The 17,988-nt window shown below is 34.1% G+C and overlaps 1 protein-coding gene and 1 pseudogene across 2 annotated transcripts in view; one reads left to right on the top strand and one right to left on the bottom strand.

Moving 5' to 3' along the window:
* SEMA3A (semaphorin 3A) overlaps positions 1-17,988 on the top strand; it is a 457,743-nt gene that overhangs the window by 209,542 nt on the left and 230,213 nt on the right. The window lies entirely within an intron of this gene.
* LOC109455372 (large ribosomal subunit protein uL22) lies at positions 6,119-6,575 on the bottom strand (annotated as a pseudogene).

The following is a 17,988-nucleotide window of genomic DNA, read 5'->3' as shown; positions in this document are numbered from 1 at the left end:
AATATAATTTTTGTATTTAAACATTCTCTGTATTTTTTATCACACCTCGTTGTGTATATTCTATGTGTTTTTTTCTATACATGCATACCTTTGATAAAGTTTAATTTGTAAATTGGGCACAGTAAGAGATTAACAGTAACTAATAGTAATATAGAACAATTATAAAAATATACTCTAATAAAACTTAAGTGAATGTAGTTTCTCTCTCTCTCTCTCTCTCTCTCTCTCTCTCTCTCTCTCTCTCTGTCTCTCTGTCTCTCACTCTCTCTCACTCTCTCGCTCTCTCTCGCTCTCTCGCTCTCTCCCTCTTTCTCTCTTCCTGATAACAAAGAGAGGTTCTGGGTGGGATAGAGTAGGATGGTGTGAGATTTCATCAAGCTATTCAAAATGGCACAAAATTTAAAAGTTACAAATTGTTATTCACTTTTAATATTATATATTCTGGAATTTCCCATTTAATATACTGGTTGACCGTGTGTAACTAAAACCATGGAAAGCAAAACCATAGGAAACAAACAAACAAACAAACAAAAAACTACAGATAAGAAGGGACTATACTATTTGGCTTTACTATCAAGAGAAAATTCTAATGCTCAAAAGTAAACTTAAAAAAAATGTAAAACTTTTTTCTTTTTTTTACCAAATTTAATACAGAACTTTAAAGCAACTATGCAACTATCTCCATGTTTGACCAGCCATTTTCAGTGAGTCCCTATGCCTCTAAAATGACTCTAAAATAATGAAAAAAAGAAAAAAAAGTAATATGAAAGGCAATCCCAAATATGTACAAAAGTAAATTGTGTACAAAACATGTACTATGTTGTAAGAGTCAAAGTCATGGAAGAAACAGTTGGCGCACTCAAAAATGGGTATTTTGACAAAAATTTAATAAAGAGTAATTTACAAATGTATGGGCTGAATGTATGGAAATCACAAAAGAGAGTGCTGTGTCCCAGGCCTTTAACAGAAGATGTTATTGCCAACCAAAGACTAAGGGGAGGGGGCAAGGTGGAATTGTTTACAGAACTTGGAAAAAGAGACAGGAAGCACGCAACCAGCTCATAAAATCCTTCAGGAAAAAAGACAGGGAAATAAATATGGGACTTTCCTCTCCTTCATCCTTTTTCTCACCCATTCTGTTCTCAAGTTGGTAAGCCCCATTAGCAAAACCCAGACAGAAGCCAGAGGACACAAGAGACAATTAACTGAATTTATACCTATACCGTTAAGCTCTTTGGACACCAAGAAGAGAAGATAATATAGAGAGAGGATTCGGAAGGGCAAATAGAAAATATCTAGCACATATATAGTTTATTTTTAACATTAACAATGATACAGCATTTAATAAAAAGTCAGTTTTGTATAAATCCTAGTCAATAGTATTAAATAAGTAATTAAAGAATATCAGGTCTGTGGGGGTATCCTTGTAAGCTCCCTAAGTCCCTAAAACTTGGCCCAGGATTGATTTAAAATTATCCTATTTTTTTCTCTGGTTCAACATTCACTCTATTTCACAGTTCCCAATCCTTCCATGACTCAGACCTCCATTTACTTCTGGCTTAACCAGCTCATGCAAGCCCACTGTACTCTGGATTCTTTATCGACCCATTTTAGAGCACATCTATGCTGCTGTATCTCTGCATTCCACCAACCTCAGCCATATCTTCCCTTCCATACAGGTAGAACAGGAGTTCTTATCAAAGCATTCAAGGGCATTTTAGGTTTAATTGAGTTTTTCTTCATGTTTCATTACGTGTTCCTTTTAGTTACCAATTCTATGCAAGAATTCAACAACTCCCCTTTCCCCCCAGCCCTCCCACACACATCATTCACTAGCCCCAGTAGCTAAGAAGGAAGAAAATACTCAGTGATAAGGATTTTGTCAGGGCAGAAGGGAAAGTTTCTATAGCAGTCTGATGGTGGAATTACTTTGCATAGACAGAGCCTTTCTATTTCATGCAAATCAAATCACTCAAGTGGGGTCCTATTTGGTAAAGAAATAATCCACTCCCCTAGGCATCAGTACTAATACCTTTAAATAGAATGCATGTGGGGATGCTTACTTAGTTACTGGAAAAACACTCATGAATATAGGAGTTCTGTTTTCAAGAGTAAAATTAATTTAATAATAAAGTGGCTTTGATTTACTAGAGTTCAATCGAATTAATTAAGGAGATGGACAGAACGAATTTTTCAGTCACTTACTTCATTAAAATGCCTTTTGTTTTTTCCAACTGTCACACAAGCACACTTATTTTAAAATATGTTTTTGTTTGTTTGTTTGTTTTGTTTTAGTTTTGCAGTTGTTTTAAGAAAGGAGATAGCAAATGAATGCTTGTATCTAAGTCAGGCTCACAAATCTTGCTGCTTTGATTTTGAGAATATCTTGATGAACTCTTCAATCTCTCTTGACAAAGATTTTATAAGGCAATCACTTATATTTTCTTCTGTGCTAGTGAATCCTTTTTTTTTTTTTTTAATAAAAACCCCAACTGAACAGAGAAAACTGGTTTTCTGCCAAAACCTGTCTAAATTGTAACCTACGTAGTTAATTTTAAAGCACTCATTTATCATTCACAAATTAACCTTGTACGGGGTAGCTGCTCTCATTTCCATTGCCTTTCTGTCCTGTAAAGAATAAACTTCAAGTATTAAACAAATAATGAGTGTTGAATCTGTGAGGCATATTTAATGCAAAGAGGATTTTTAATGGCATCTCTATAATTAAATGCATTAATAACTGACTATAAATCTTCATTTCCCAAATGCCACAACCATTAAGAATAGAGTGATGTGTAATTTGCACTAGATGTTTTTAAGAACCTTATGCCAAAATCATCTTGCATTCTTTTAGCTTTATATTGGTTATTGGGGAATGGGTATCAGATATTAATTATAGAACATAGCTATAAATAGACTATGCAGAGTGATTTTATGTTTGAGTCTTTGCTTTTTATTTGGAATATGATATCACCACCATGACACTGGCTATAAATCTTTGCCCAACTACTGGATGGCACTTTAAAAATGACACATATTTAAATTAATAATAATATATCAAAATCTTGATTACTCTAGGGAGCAAGAAGATACCCTAAGAAGTTATAGATGTTAAGATGTGATTTTCACTGCATGAATATGTATTCTTATAATCTATCCCTTGTAACTTTATTGTAGACAGATTTTTAAAGTGCTTCAAAAATTCTATGGAACATTTGTAAGCCTGGTTTCTCCCAGCCCCTGTTTTTTGTAAAGCTTTATTGGCTCAGTTTGTACATTTAAAGACATTTTCTTTAAAGACTTTCTTATAAGGCAGTCAGTCCATAGCAAAATGTGTGATTTCTGACACCTTTTCTGCTCCCAACAGCACCATTCTGAATTTATGTTCTCTGTTCTGAATCCTGTTCTCTAGGGATAGAGACAACAGAATGTCTCATTTAATAGTTAATTTTTGATTCACCACCCCTTGAATACTGAATACTCTTAAATATTTGAAGAGATATCATTTCACACTTAGGCTTTCTTCGTGGTGATTTACTATCTTTCCGAATGCTCTCGCACAATTAAAATCTACCATATATAGAATATGTATATTGAAATTAAATAAGAAGATACATTTTTATATGGCTTTCAGTCATGCTCTCAAGGGAAATTTACCACATAGCCAACTAATAAATAATAATGTTTAAACTTGGCATCCACGACTGTTTAAGTGCTTCTCAGAAATTAGCCCATTAATCTTCACTTGACTGCTTGTAAAGGAGACAGCAAGTTATCTTTTTTTTTTTCCACTTTCTTCTATTATTCCATTCCAGCTGCCTAGAATTCTATACCGTTGTATTCACATCCTTACAGTCAGGTTTCTTGTCTATATCTCCAAGAAGAGAGCATACAGGGCATGTGTGCCTTTGGGCTCCCGTCTGTGAGATGACCCAGGAGCTCATGTCAGGCCCTCAGAGTTCTGTTTAAATGATGAGGCACATGATTGGTGCAGGCAAAAGCACTGGCTATATTGTATGAGCTCTGAGTCAGTGCAAGTCCTCTCTCTAGTTTATAAACAGAGCCTTGCTTCTCTTAAAGGAAGCCCTGACCCCTCTTCTGCATTCACTCTTTGCTGGTTGGGAAAGGGATATTCCACTAATGGTAGAACAACAAATCTTAAATCTTAAAAACCTGCTTCATTACTGTTTTATGGGTCACTCAAAAGGAATAAACTTGCTTTTCCAAATAGATAACTTTCTTCAGGGATTTTTTTACTTTCTTACCACAGTAAAAAAGCAAGGATATATCTGGATATATTATTCCTGATTTCCAGAAGAAAAACCTGTGGCATATCGAGATCAAGCACAATGCCTGAGACCTGATAAATGTTTATTTAATTACATGTTAATCATATTATACAGAGCTATGACCACACACTCAGATCTTCTGGTCATGCTTCATTTTTCTTTACAGTATATATGATGCTTTTCTAGAATTTTATTAACTCTGAAACTGAGAGTGACAGGATATACAATCAGAAGTCACTGATTGACTATAAATTAGACAAAAATAATTTGACCTTTTTTTTTTTTTTCTGTGAAGCACGATAAATACTTTAAGAATTCTTCCTATTAGGGCTACAAGAAATCTCTTCTCATTTCACACTTCTTGATTTTTCCTTCCCCAACTTTCTTCTTTCCAATGACTTAGAGTTCCAGTACATATACCTGAGTAGAATATAAAGCAGGCTTACCTTATTTTCATAGTAGAAATTGGACTATTACCTTATTCCATGCAGTACTGATGGCTCCACAATCCCCAAACATGCACAGATTCAAGGGGAGTTCAATGACTCAATTAACTTCTACTTGAGTAGTTATCAGCTATTGGAAAAAAGGTCTGTATACTAAGGAAGGCATTATTCAATAGAAGAGTGTCAAATGAATAAGCATGAAGCTACACCCACCTCCCAGTGAGTGATGTGACAGCAAATATTATTTATTTTATTAGTGGTTCTTGAAAGGGTGATCAAGGTGTCCTAAATCTCTCTCTCTCTCTCCCCCCCCCCCCATACTCCCACTGCCTAAGAAGGAACTAAAATAGCATAAACTTTGTCTTGTTTAATGGATTGTGTATATTTCTTACTGTATATTTTCATTGGAATGTTTTAGCTCTGTGTCAATGCCCATTCATCATGATGCTGTTTGTTTTTTTAAAAAACCTAAATAGAACAAACGACTAAGTGATCTTAGACTTTTTGGTATATTTATAAGATAATTTCTTATAAATAATTAAATCTGGACAATTTGAGGGATTGTAAAAAACACCTTAAATTCCTTTGTGTCATATAGAGACTAAAATTGGTACTACAATGCTTATTTTTTTTTTCTTAATTTTTCTATAACTCATAAAGTAGCAACCTTTAATTGTATGCAGAGCCCATGTCCTTTGAGTTAAACCATCTAATCAAGAAAACATGAATAATTGATTTAGGGGCATCACCTCTTATATAGGTCAATTTTATACTCTCTTCTATACTTTGGTATAAATTAGTCACCTTTAAATGAATGTGAATAGAACGTGAAGAACAGAAAGTAAATGTTGCCTTCAAATGAATGAATGAGTTAAAAATGGAGAAAAGTGCATGGAGAAATAACAACTCATTTTGTTTATGCTTAACATCTGAAAAAAATATACAGTTGTGGTAAATTATTATACATATTTCTATAGAAGCTTTTTAAGATATTTCTTGGCCATGCAATTTTATTCACATATTAGTCCTTGTTTTTGGCAAGGTTTCATTTTTGTAATTAGCCTTATGTATACCTGGATATATATTTCAATAAAAGTAGTAATACAAGTCTCAAGGTTTTGTACTGGTGAACCCTGCAACTGGGTTCAGTTAAGATAATATTTCTATTTTATTTCTAAAATATGATATCATCTTATCTTTCCTAAAGTTCATGATAACTGAAATTCTCTAGATGTCATGTTAATTTTATTATCTTTTTTCTCCATATTGGTTTCATATGTTGAAGCCTTAGCTTTTCACATAAAGTATTCCTCTGTAGAGCCTATGTCATTTTCTTTTTTTTTCCTTTTTATTTTCTTTCTTTCCTTTTTTTTTTTTCTTTCGTTAGCATTTATTTGATGCCAAATTTACCCCCCGGGCCATAAGTTTTTGTTTCTTTAGGTACTTCTGGGAGATCTTTTTCTTCTGTGCAACCTCCTCTTCTGGTTTAGGAACAATCTGCTCTTTTTCAGTGAGGACCATCTCACTGTGGCAGGGGGAGCTCACGTGTGTGTTAATCTGCCCGTGACCTTTGTAAGTTCTGCAAAGCATCTTGGGAGCTTTGTTCACCTGGATGTGCTCCATGACCAGAGAGTCTACCTCTAAACCTTTAAGTTCAGAATTACTCTCTGCATTTTTAAGCACGTAACAATTCTGCGCTCTTTTTGGGCCACTGATCTTGCGTCTAACCCCACTGTTTGTCCTGGGTACATCTCCCAACTCCACCAATGTAATGCTGGAATGGCACACATTGCTTCTGTAACATGACATCTTTTAGATACTTGGCTTTTCGGATATGCATACCCTTGATGGCCTGGGCAGTTTCGCGAGGGTTCTTAAAGTGAACATGAAGATTTGCACCTCTCAATTTACCTGATTTTGTAGGATTCTCTGGGTCATGTGACTAGAGAACTATTTTCAGAGGTCACCTCAGGCCGCTTACGAGAAGAACTCATGTTTTTCTAAATCCCCATTCTAACTGACTAACTTACATACAGGAACATATGTAACTTTACTAACAATTATCACCCCAATAAACCTTAGTTAAAAAAAAAAAAAGAAAAGAAATACACTATATGTTTAGTTGAATTTTTAAATAGAATTTAACTTTTTTTTATTTGTTTCAGGTGTACACAATAATGCAATGGTTAGATATTTCACCTCTCACAAAGTGATAACCCCCACCCTTCAATCTATTGCCCCTCTGACATTGTATATATCTTTAAATAGAATTTATTTTTTTTGTGATATAATTATATGTAATCCCATCAAATGACTTTCTTTTCCTCTAAAATATGAAAGAATCATGATATTTGGAAACAAATTGTTAGTAATATTTGAGCTCCATCAGAATGTTAATCTCTGCATTAATCACCAAGGGGACAATTTACAGACCAAGAAATCATGTTGCACAAGGATACACACCCACACACACACACGCACGCACGCACAGACACACATTTCTCTATATAGAAATGTAACAAGCCAGTTTTAATACTCTAATGTTTTTTCTAAAAACATTAAATAAAGCTTGTTATGACTATGACAGTTTTTTTACTGTTAGCATTCCTTCTTCGGTTCCTTCTTTAGTTCTCAACTTTTTAATGAAGGTGCAAATTTCTTAGTCTACATCTACTTCATAGGTTGCCACACTAAAGGATTCTGCTATAAAATATTTGTTGCATAATGCGTGAAGATTCTGTTGAATATTGAATACCCCAAATCTGCTAGCTATTTTGTAACCTTTAATGAAGTCATTCAATTTGACTTTACATTATTCAGTTGATCTTCACTAAATAATATAAAACAAAATTATTTCTTGATTTAGCATAATTTCTTTAAAGAAATAGTCTAAAAGCAAAAGAAGGCATTGATGATATTTAGGGATTTAAATAGTATATTATAATAAAACTGTGACATTTAGTATGATCTTGCTTTCCTATGACTTGTCCCTTAATTTTGCATAACTTAGGATCACTGACCCTACTCTAAGTGGTAAAGTAATATTATATTTTATATTTAACCTCTCTATTATATTACTCTGTTCTCACCTATCTTCACTTATGTTCATGTCATGCCTTCCTATCTTAGGATTCCAACAGCAAATTGATGACATATACAAAATAGGATGTTTTGAATAAGGTTTACTCACAAAGGAACTATTTACAAAAATGTTGGTATAGAGGACCCACAAAGCTCTCAGTTCTCCACTCAGAGGCCGAATGCACATGATTCTTTCACTTCAAGTTCTAGTAATGGCTTCACATCACTAATAGAAGACTGATGATACCAGTGAGAGTGATATTTGACTAAGATTATTTTCAATGGAAAATGAAAGGAACTTTGTGAAAGATATTTAAGTAATTATTTCTTTTTTCTCTAGAATTTTGTATTTTCACCTCAGTTCTTAATAAAATGAATTACTATAGAAGACCTGTTAAGGAACAGGTAAAGATATCTGGCAAGGGATCCCTAAAACTAGTCCTCATTATAAAGAGTGTGAACTTTTCTGAATGAATGTTGAAAATGTGTACAGATACTATGAAAGTTCTAAGCATGACAGGCATAGTTCCCACAAAAGCACTTGCGGAACTAGACACAGAACTTCCCAATGAAGCTTATTTTCATCATGTACTATGAGGTATGATAAAAAATTATGGTGAATGCTTAAATAAAAAAAATAATAGTACAGTAAAAGACATGTTGCCATTAATTGCCCTCAAAATACTCTCCCTTTCTTCAAACACACTTATTCCATCAATCTTGCCACTTTCTGAAGCAGTTCTGGAAGTCCTCTTTCATGAGTGTCTTTAGTTGTGCTGTCATGTCTGCCTCTATGTCCTGTATCATTTTGGCTTTGGGGAAGAGAGAGAAGTGGCATAGTGCCAGACCTGGTGAATAAGGTAGATGAGAATGCACTGTGAAATTTTTGTTTGACAGACATTTCCGTACCAGAAGTGATGTGTGATACGGAGCCTTTCAGTTGTGATTGAAAACTATGATGAATGCTTCTGCTGAGTGCCATCCAATGAAAAGGCACTTCAAACTTTAGTAACAGTGTGTGACAAGTTTCAACTTGTTCAGTACAGACAGTTGGGTGTGAGTTATGGTTGAGAGAAGGTGTGTTTTAAAGTGCGCTATAAATCATCCTCCATCATGACAATATTCTTGGTCACACATCGTTTCTGGTATATGGCAATTTCTGGCCTAAAAAACATTATGGTGTGTCCTCATCCACCTTATTCACAGGATCCGGGTTACTTCTGGCTCTTCCTCAAAGTCAAAATGATTCAGGACATTGAGGTAGTGATGGCAGTGCAACTAAAGACACTCACGATACAGGATTTCTAGAACTGCTTAACCTGTCCTTAAAGTTAAGCACTTTTTACTAGACTATTTTATTTCTACTATACATCATTTTATATTGGGCATCAAGAAAACTAGTGATTACTTACTAATGGTCCTTAACTTATCTTAATGCAGAAGACATGATCATATAATTCCATATAAATTTTACCAGGTCCAAGAATTCCACTTGTCTTCATTTAGTTTTCTATATTGAAGTAATAGGTACAGATGTTGGGATACAACTCATTTTTTAAGATCTAGCATCTTAAATTTTCTACTCATTATTTCTTCAAATGTAAATCTAAAAATCACTCCATAAATGTTTCAAATTATGGGTAATTTGAATGGACAGAATTTAAAAATAGGCCTTACTTAAGAACTATAAAATGATTCTCATGTAGGCTAAAATGGGCCAGTAACGGTATACCAATCATTTTAGGCTTAAAAACGTTGCTGTAATAAAAAACTCAAAAGCACAAATGATTTATTTCTTATACATTTAATGACTTTTTGTGAGCTGCCTCTGCCTCTCTTCCAACTCTTCTTCACGTAGGTTACAAATTGAAGAAGCAATCTCATCTGATACTTTGTAGAGGGAAAGAGAGATGATGGAACCATAGGATTGTTCTAAAAGGTATTATTCAGAGGTTGCAGCAGTATTGCTCATTTTTCATTCACCAGAAAAAAAATCATATGACTAAACCTAATATCAAGGGGTAGGGAATAATAATCCTCCCATAGGAAGAGCCAGTAAATAATTAAAAAATATATATTTAGCTTGCTTTTTGAAAATAGTTCTTCCTAATGGTATTCTGAAACACACAGTTCATAAAAATGCAACATATAAGAAAAGTTTTCCCAAGTGAAAATTATATTAAATTATGCATAAAATGTCACCTGGACATTTTGATATAAAGATAAAAATCATTTAATTAATATTGTGTGAGAAAAATGTTTTTTATATTCTGATATAGGGAAAAAACTGTTATATTTCACAACTTCAAAAATATATCCTATCTGAATTTATTTTAATGATGAAAACTACCTTTATCTCAATTTATTAACACTCTAGGATAAAAGCAGAAATCTGACATATCGCTCTTCTAAAACGTGCAACTGTTTTTATAACATTACACAAATATCCTTAATAATAATAATGAGAATGACAGCATGCATAAATGGAGGCAGAGGCATTCATAAAAATATGTAAGTAACAAAGACTTAGGATTAGGTTAAATTTGCCTATAAATACCATTTTCCTGTTTTACAGGAAAAACTAAATTCTTATATTAATTTATAGAAAATCATCACATTTTTCATCAATGATATTTCTCTAATATTAAATTTCTTTTTGAGAGCTATCAAGAAATAGACTGTATAAAATCCTATTTTCTCCATTTTCCATCATCATTAAATAAATATTCATTATCATTCAAATGTATCTTTATTATTAACCATTATGGGGTTTTCTATAAAATCTTCAGCAAGTTTTAAATGTCCTTTATAAAAATAAATCTTAAAATATGTTTAGTACTTTTAATTTTAGTCTATTTGCATAGCACTAATGAATGGGAAATATTTTGAAGTTATTTCTATTAATAGTAAGGGAATATTGTTAGGTATGGGAGTTAGAAGCTCTATTCAAAATCATAAAATTAGGTGTGAATTTATTCATTACTCTTACTTGCAAGAAGAATGGGTGCTTGAAAAGGATAAAGGGCAGATCTAAGCTCCCAAGAAAGACATTAAAAAAAAAATTACAAACCTTGAGTTGTTTAACTTTATCCTTATTCTCTCCATCCTTCCCTTCTCTGCTTCCCTCCTTTCCTCTCCCTCCCACTTCCCTCTTCTTTTTATTTAATATATATCCCATTTAAATACTGTAGCACATGGTACAGCTAGCAAGCAATACTATAACATAAAATTTAGAATGGAAGCTGAATTTTTTACACACTTGAATTTGTACGACTATGTTCATTACCATAAAAATAGGCAGGCCTGCAATTTAGAAATAATGACTTTGTTCCTTTTTAATGATAGGAGACAAAGCACATCTCTCTACTCATAATCAACATATGTTCGAGGGTTCATTTTTTATTACTAATTTCTCCTAATCTGAAAATATTTTGGTATTTTTAAGTTATTAGAGTGGAGGAAATTATAGTACAAATGAATGAATTAATTTCTCCTTTCAATACTTATGAATGAAATCTAAATTCTCTTTTGAGTCTATCAGAGAGGGGCATTCATTTCACTACATTGAATATTGGTTTCAGGAGGATATGGAATACACACCGAAAACACATTACAGCTGTGCCAATCTTTTTGCAATTATTTTGAATAGTTGGCTATTTGCCCCATTTGACAGTTTGTGAACATGGTGAATAATTTAGCATTCATGCTGCTGCTGTTTTGGCACAATTAACATGAATCACATATCCACTGCTATTCAAACTGATTGCAATATGGGGTAAAAAGAATCACTGCTTTAATGTTTGTTTCTTTGTACTGTATTTTTCAAAAATGGCTTGCAAGGCAATGCTAAATAAATCACAATGGAGACCACTTTGTGTGATGACCTAAAAGACTCCGAGGACATCCCTTTTTATTAAATTCCTGATGCCAATTTAGATCTGGTATCTAATTTTAGAATTTTCTTGGAGAGCCTGTCAACTGGACGCCCATGTATTCCAAGCATGTGCAAAATATTTATGGACCTCTGTGCAAAGCCAAAGACTGCCATGTCATTATGAATATCATCGTCCATTTGTCATTCTGCCTTACATGACTCAGAGGCAATGATTATACACAATTTCTATCTTACTCTCAGTGGCATAACTTGAGTTTAGTCTTCTATTATGCTGTTTTATTCTGACCAAACGAATTCAGTATAATTTAAACTTGAGAAAAGTTCAGGTTTTGAAAAATTACTTTAAAAGTGTATTTGCCATAGATTTTTAATACCTTAATACAAAGAGCTACATTTTCAACTACTCTTATATCTTATAAGAAAATCTGAAGGACAGATTATTTTTCACTATCAGAGGAGTTGCTTTTATATAAAGGACAAAAAGGATCATCATCAGTAAGTATTTGTTCAATGAATATTGGTGTTTAATAGTTCATCTGTAGGTTCAAGATAATAATAATAATACATTTGTAAAGCTAATACCACAGTTTTGTCTTAGCACTATTGTTAATGATTGCTTGTTTTTTGTATGGCATAGAAAAAATAATTTGTTTCAGACCGAATGAAAAATGAACTTATCAGTTTTGCACAGCTGTACTTCTGGATGTGTTAAACATTCATTAAGTCAATAAATATTTAGTAACACCTACCATGTACCAGGTACTACTCCAGGTGCTGGGGATATAGAATAAAACAGATTAGCCATGAAGAATACTTTCTAAAGCAGAGAGACAAACAGAATCCACATACATAAAATGTATGTCAGATGGTGAAAGGGGTTGTGAAGAAAAATAGATCAGAGTTAGAAAACAGGAATAAGGGTTACAGTTTTAAATTGGGTGGTCAGGGCAAATGCATTGAGAATGTAACCTCAGATAGGATCCATGAAGGAACTGATGGAAGGAGCAGTGCAGCTCTTTGGGGGAAGTGCATGGCAGGCAGAGGGCACAGCAACTCTTAGCCTTTGATTATCAGTGTCCAAAAATGCAGAGCTTAGAGGAACTTTTCTAAGGTGAGAAGTTGCATTTCATATAATTCAGCGATTCCCTTATGTGCATAAAGTTGAAATAAAATGTTTTCTCATTATCATTCCAGTTTTGTGAGTATATTATATCATTTTAGTAAATGCATTTGAAATATAGTCAATGCTTGTGGGGACAGAGTCCCAGAGAGCAGTTTCCAGGCTCTCTGCCTCCTGTAGGGAGGTGCTGTGCTGTTTCAGGTAGTGAATGACCATCAACTGTGATTGGTTGGCCATCAGCTGTAACCGGTTAGCCAATTGGCTACTGATGTAACTGCGGGCTGCATTGATTGGTTGGTTGGTTGGCAGGGAGAGAAGTGAATTGCGGGCTGCGGATTGTGTGGCTACTACTGCATCTGTCTCGCCAGGCCACCAGAGAGAATATAGTGGTATGACTCCCCTATCTATGGCTCCATGGGTGTTCCTTTTTGGCCTAGCCATATCCTGCGTTCTTATGTGGGGAACAGGACCAGAGGCCCCGCAGGCCGCCCCGCACGACAATGTTGGTAGAATGTTTGTCTAGTTTCATAATGCAATTAAATTAAAAAACAACACATAAATCCGGTATATACCTAATATTGTCATCATGTTATCTGACTAGATATAAGTCCAATTGAGTTGTGACTATATAGAGGAAACGTTAAAAAATGCAATGTGAGCTATGTTATGTTGTCAGACATCAAATTACTCAGTTTGCCTAGGATTCAGTTTTGTCATCAGCAAAATGGAAGAGCATTCTTATCTTCCAGGGTACTGTTGTCTGGATTAAAGTTAACACATGCAAGAGTATCTAATTCAGCATCCTGCTTACTGTGGGCAATCGGAAACTAATGTGTGTGATCACTGTTGTAATCAAGCAGAATGTTTTTAATTAAATTACAATAAGAAACTCAAAAGTCACAAAACCAATGATGCTCATATTTTCATGACAATCACATTCTCCCCTTATAAGCACACTGCTTGGAGCCAGAAAAGGGGAAGGTAGAACCTACGTAGTTAGACATCGAAGGGCAACTTGCTGAGGGCATAGCCTGATGCACCCAAAAAGGGACCACCACCCACCCATCTTCAGAAGCTGGAAGTCCAAGGGAGATTTAAGTGCTGTGCCCTGCCACAGGTTGGCTTCTGGTATTTCTTCTTGGTGCCTCCATGACTGTTTTACGTCCTTGATCTTTGTACAGTTTTATGCTCACTTTGCTAATATTTTGACGCAGAATTAACTCAAGCTTTTTGGTCCTGGGAGTTATGTGGCATTTTAGAGTTGATTTTGCATCACAACTCCAGAGCACTATGTTGATGTAATGCTGGCTTATTAGGATTCAGATATTTTCCCCAACTTTTTAAATTCTTCCTAGAACTCTTATTCTTGTCACCTCATGCCATTAGTAGAGCTGTTATAATCATCTTGAATATCCTGAAAGTGAAAGAGTTAAAATCCAGAGTGCTACCTCAATGATCCCAATTAGTCAGCAGGTTTCACCCAAATGTGTGCCTTGTTCCTTCATTTATTCAGACATTTCAGCTTTCACAAACTTTTATTGAGTACTTAGTGGATGCTTACTGCTTTGGTTATAAGGCAAAGAAGGTGTGATTTCTCCCTGTGAAGAGAAGAAGAAAGCTGACCTTTAAAAAAGTTATTATAATATATTTTGAGGTTCTATTATAATCACTAAGAACAGAGAGTGTCAGAAACCAAAAAATGGGTACAGATGTCTGACTAGAGTTTTAGGGAAGTGTTCAAGAAGAAGATAATATTTAAGATGGATCATGAAGAATGGGAAGGGATTTAATTAATTAGAATATCTTGGGATTTCCTATTTTAAAAAAGCAGGTTTTGTTAGTTATGAGTATTTCAAGTCCCCTTGTACAATTCTCATGCCTATACTCAAACTGTAAGCTTTCCGTAACTTTATATGTAATTTGTACTCTTTTATTTGCACCAGCGACTCTTCACACTGTTCTTAGAAAATTCTGTTTAGGGAAAAGGAGGTATAAGGGTAGCAATGCACAAAAAGGAAGGTATTAGAAGAGAATATCATAAATCAGTTTGGATTATGTTATAATCTCAAAAATTCTAAGTATAGCTAAATATCCTGTTAAAAACAAACAAAAAAACACACAAAAACAAACAAAAAAAGACCAAACACCACTAATATTTGTATTAATTGGTACCAGGCTGAGGATTGTATAATAAAATAACAAACATAAGAATAATAAATTAGTAGTTAATACTTTTCAAGCCAGAATTAGAATCTCTTTCTTTATAGTTAAGTATATGGAAAAAGAAGGAAATAATTAATGACATAAAAACTCATAGGAAATGTTCTTTAATTAAAAAAATACCAAAATAGATTATGTTTTTCTTCAAACAATGCATACATGGGTTTGTGTGGGAGGAAAAAGGGATCTTCAAAAGTAATGAAGAAAAATCAACTAAAATGCCGACCAAATAGTTTATTACTGTCATATTATTATTGTTGTTAATTGCACTTATTTAATAGCGTTTGAAGAGGATGTCAGTAAACAGATATACACATACACATATGATTAAAATAGTACAGAATGAGAAAACTCATAAAATAAAGGAAAAGGTACTTTCCAGAAACCAGCTAGGAGACTACAAAATGTTGGTTTCTTTGTGTGAGCATTAAATTTCATTTTAAACTTCTCATCAGCTAAAGTTAAAAGGAAATACATTTCCGTTGACTGATAAAAAGTAGTATATCAGTTCTGGAGAAAAGCCATTCCGGGCACTAAATTCTCAGAGGAATTTATCATGTGTATCATTATTTGAGATGTTGACTAGTATAATGAATACTGGTTCTGCAGACATTGGAAGAGTATTCTTCGTAAGATCATTTGTTATATAAACCTACAATAAAAGCTAAGGGCATAATATTACATTGTGATCTGTGAATCAGTTTCTATGAGGAGCCTGCAAAAACACTTGTGGGAAAATGGAGAAATAAATCAAATCATTTTCAAAAAGAGAATTATTTTCCCCAACGTGGTGATGATAAATGAAAACCATTATGTTTTCTAAATAGTTTTCGGTTTTAGAGTGGATGTTCCAATTTTCATTGTGAATTCAAAATTCTAGGATGCTAAACACTTTTTAAATGTCATTTCATATTTGAGACAGGGAGAGGGTTGATTAGCCAAAATCAGCTAATGATTAGTTAGTTATTTCTTTCGTTGTTAGTCTTCACAAAGGCCATCGAAATTTGGCTTCTGTTCTCACCACCCACTCTATTGTTGCATGAGGTATGGATGATTTTCATCCTACCACTTCAAATAGAACTTGTGTTGCCCATTTTCCACACCCCTCTCTCACATTCGACTGACCTCCTTACAAGTCTCTACCTGGATGTCCATCACATTGCTTTCTTGTCCTTCCCTGGTTGTCATTCTCCTCCTTGGGGTTTGCCTCTTGTTCCTGCTCCTTACTATCATCCAGAGTTCTGTCCTGAGCCTACTTTTTCTCTGTATTGACCTTAACTCCTACATGTGTCCCAATTTTTGTCTCTGGCATCTGAGCTTTAAACTAATTTACCAAACTTCTTATGTGTACCTAAACTGTATATTGAGTAATCTTCTCAAAACCAACACGTTCACAACCGGACTCCCTTCTCTTTCTTCAGTTATATCTGCTCCTCTTCTTCTCTTGTTAGTATCATTTAATGGCTCCAATCATCTTTGCTGTAAGTATGGGAATTAGTGTAAATCATGTATTCACAACATTGTCATTACAGAGTGGGAAAGGTTGTAAAATTTCACTTCTCCAGCCTTCTACCAAACTTTTCATCCGGGCTAGCATGCCTCCTTTGTACTTCCCTCATGTGATTTCTCTCTCCTTTTCATAATCTACTGCCGTGTTTCAATGCCTTGTCACCTCTGGTGTAGACTGTTAGAATAGAAACCTACCTGGGCTTTCTACCTTCATGCTTGTTGTTAATAATTATATCTCCAACAGTGCAACCAGACTCATTTATCTAAACAACAACAACAACAAAACTATTTATGGCTTTCTCCTCCTTAAAGTTCTTCTGTGTCTTTTCACCACCTATAATAGAATTACAAGCAAGACTATATAGATACTTTTTGATTTGGCCCCTGCTGATTTCTCTTTCCTCTCCGCTTTGCAATTTACACCCTGTTAATGGCAAAATTGCTCCCATTTCCTGCACTCACACATGCTCTCCTATTTTGTGGCTTTGTACTTTGGAGCCCTAGCATGACCTCCTCATCTTTCTTCACCTGCTCTTACTCATCATTTAAGACCCAGCTCAGGCATCATCTCCCACAGGAAGCCTCTCTAAAATCCCAGTTGCACGAAATGCCTGTCATCTGTGCTGTCTGAGCAATTAGCTGTCTGAGCAATACTGTGTTTGTATTTTCTTTTCCTGTAACTTTCCCTTACTAGATTGGGACCTCCTCAAGGGCAAGATCACATCTGATTTAATTATTTTTTCCCCCATAACAACTAGTTAAGTATTTGGAAATGACTGATAAATATCCATTGAAATAAGTTGATAGGAAATGATCAGTAGCTTCTATCTTCTATTAAATCTGTATCTCAATGTAACTGAATGAGAGGACTGTAAATTGAACTGGACTGTGAATTGTGTTATGGTCTCTATTAACCCTCTCTGAGGAAGAAATTTAACTTTTCTTCCTAAAGTGATAGGAATAGTCAACACTCTCCAGAAATCTTACTTACAGCCAAATTCTTCTGCATCGTGCTAAGTACATTTAAAATGAGAACCACATAATTGAATTTCGTCCCAAATTCCTACCTCAGAGATTAGTATAAAGGTATATTTAAATATGTTTTATTTAATAAAAAGTGTTTTGATATTGCTACAATCATAGCTGTTTCAAATATTTTAATGACAGAGTATTATATAATAATGTTTGCATTTTATTCCCAAGCTGAAATTAGAATTTTACTTAGAGTAATATAAATCATTAAATTCTTATTCCTAACCCAAATAATTACATACTGTTCATATTTTAAATGATAAATTTCACAGTATGGTTTGGAAATACACTTTTGAATATAGTATTCATGGTGATAGAAGGAACCAAAGGTGGGATAATTTAGTCCAGCTTACTCCATTGTAGAGAAAGATATTGAGATTCCCCCAAAATTAATTA

This window comes from Rhinolophus sinicus, linkage group LG09 (assembly GCF_036562045.2).
Source record: "Rhinolophus sinicus isolate RSC01 linkage group LG09, ASM3656204v1, whole genome shotgun sequence".
In the NCBI taxonomy this organism is placed as follows: domain Eukaryota; kingdom Metazoa; phylum Chordata; class Mammalia; order Chiroptera; family Rhinolophidae; genus Rhinolophus; species Rhinolophus sinicus.
Note: the sequence above shows the minus strand (reverse complement) of the source record. Positions and strands in the feature narration are given on the sequence as shown.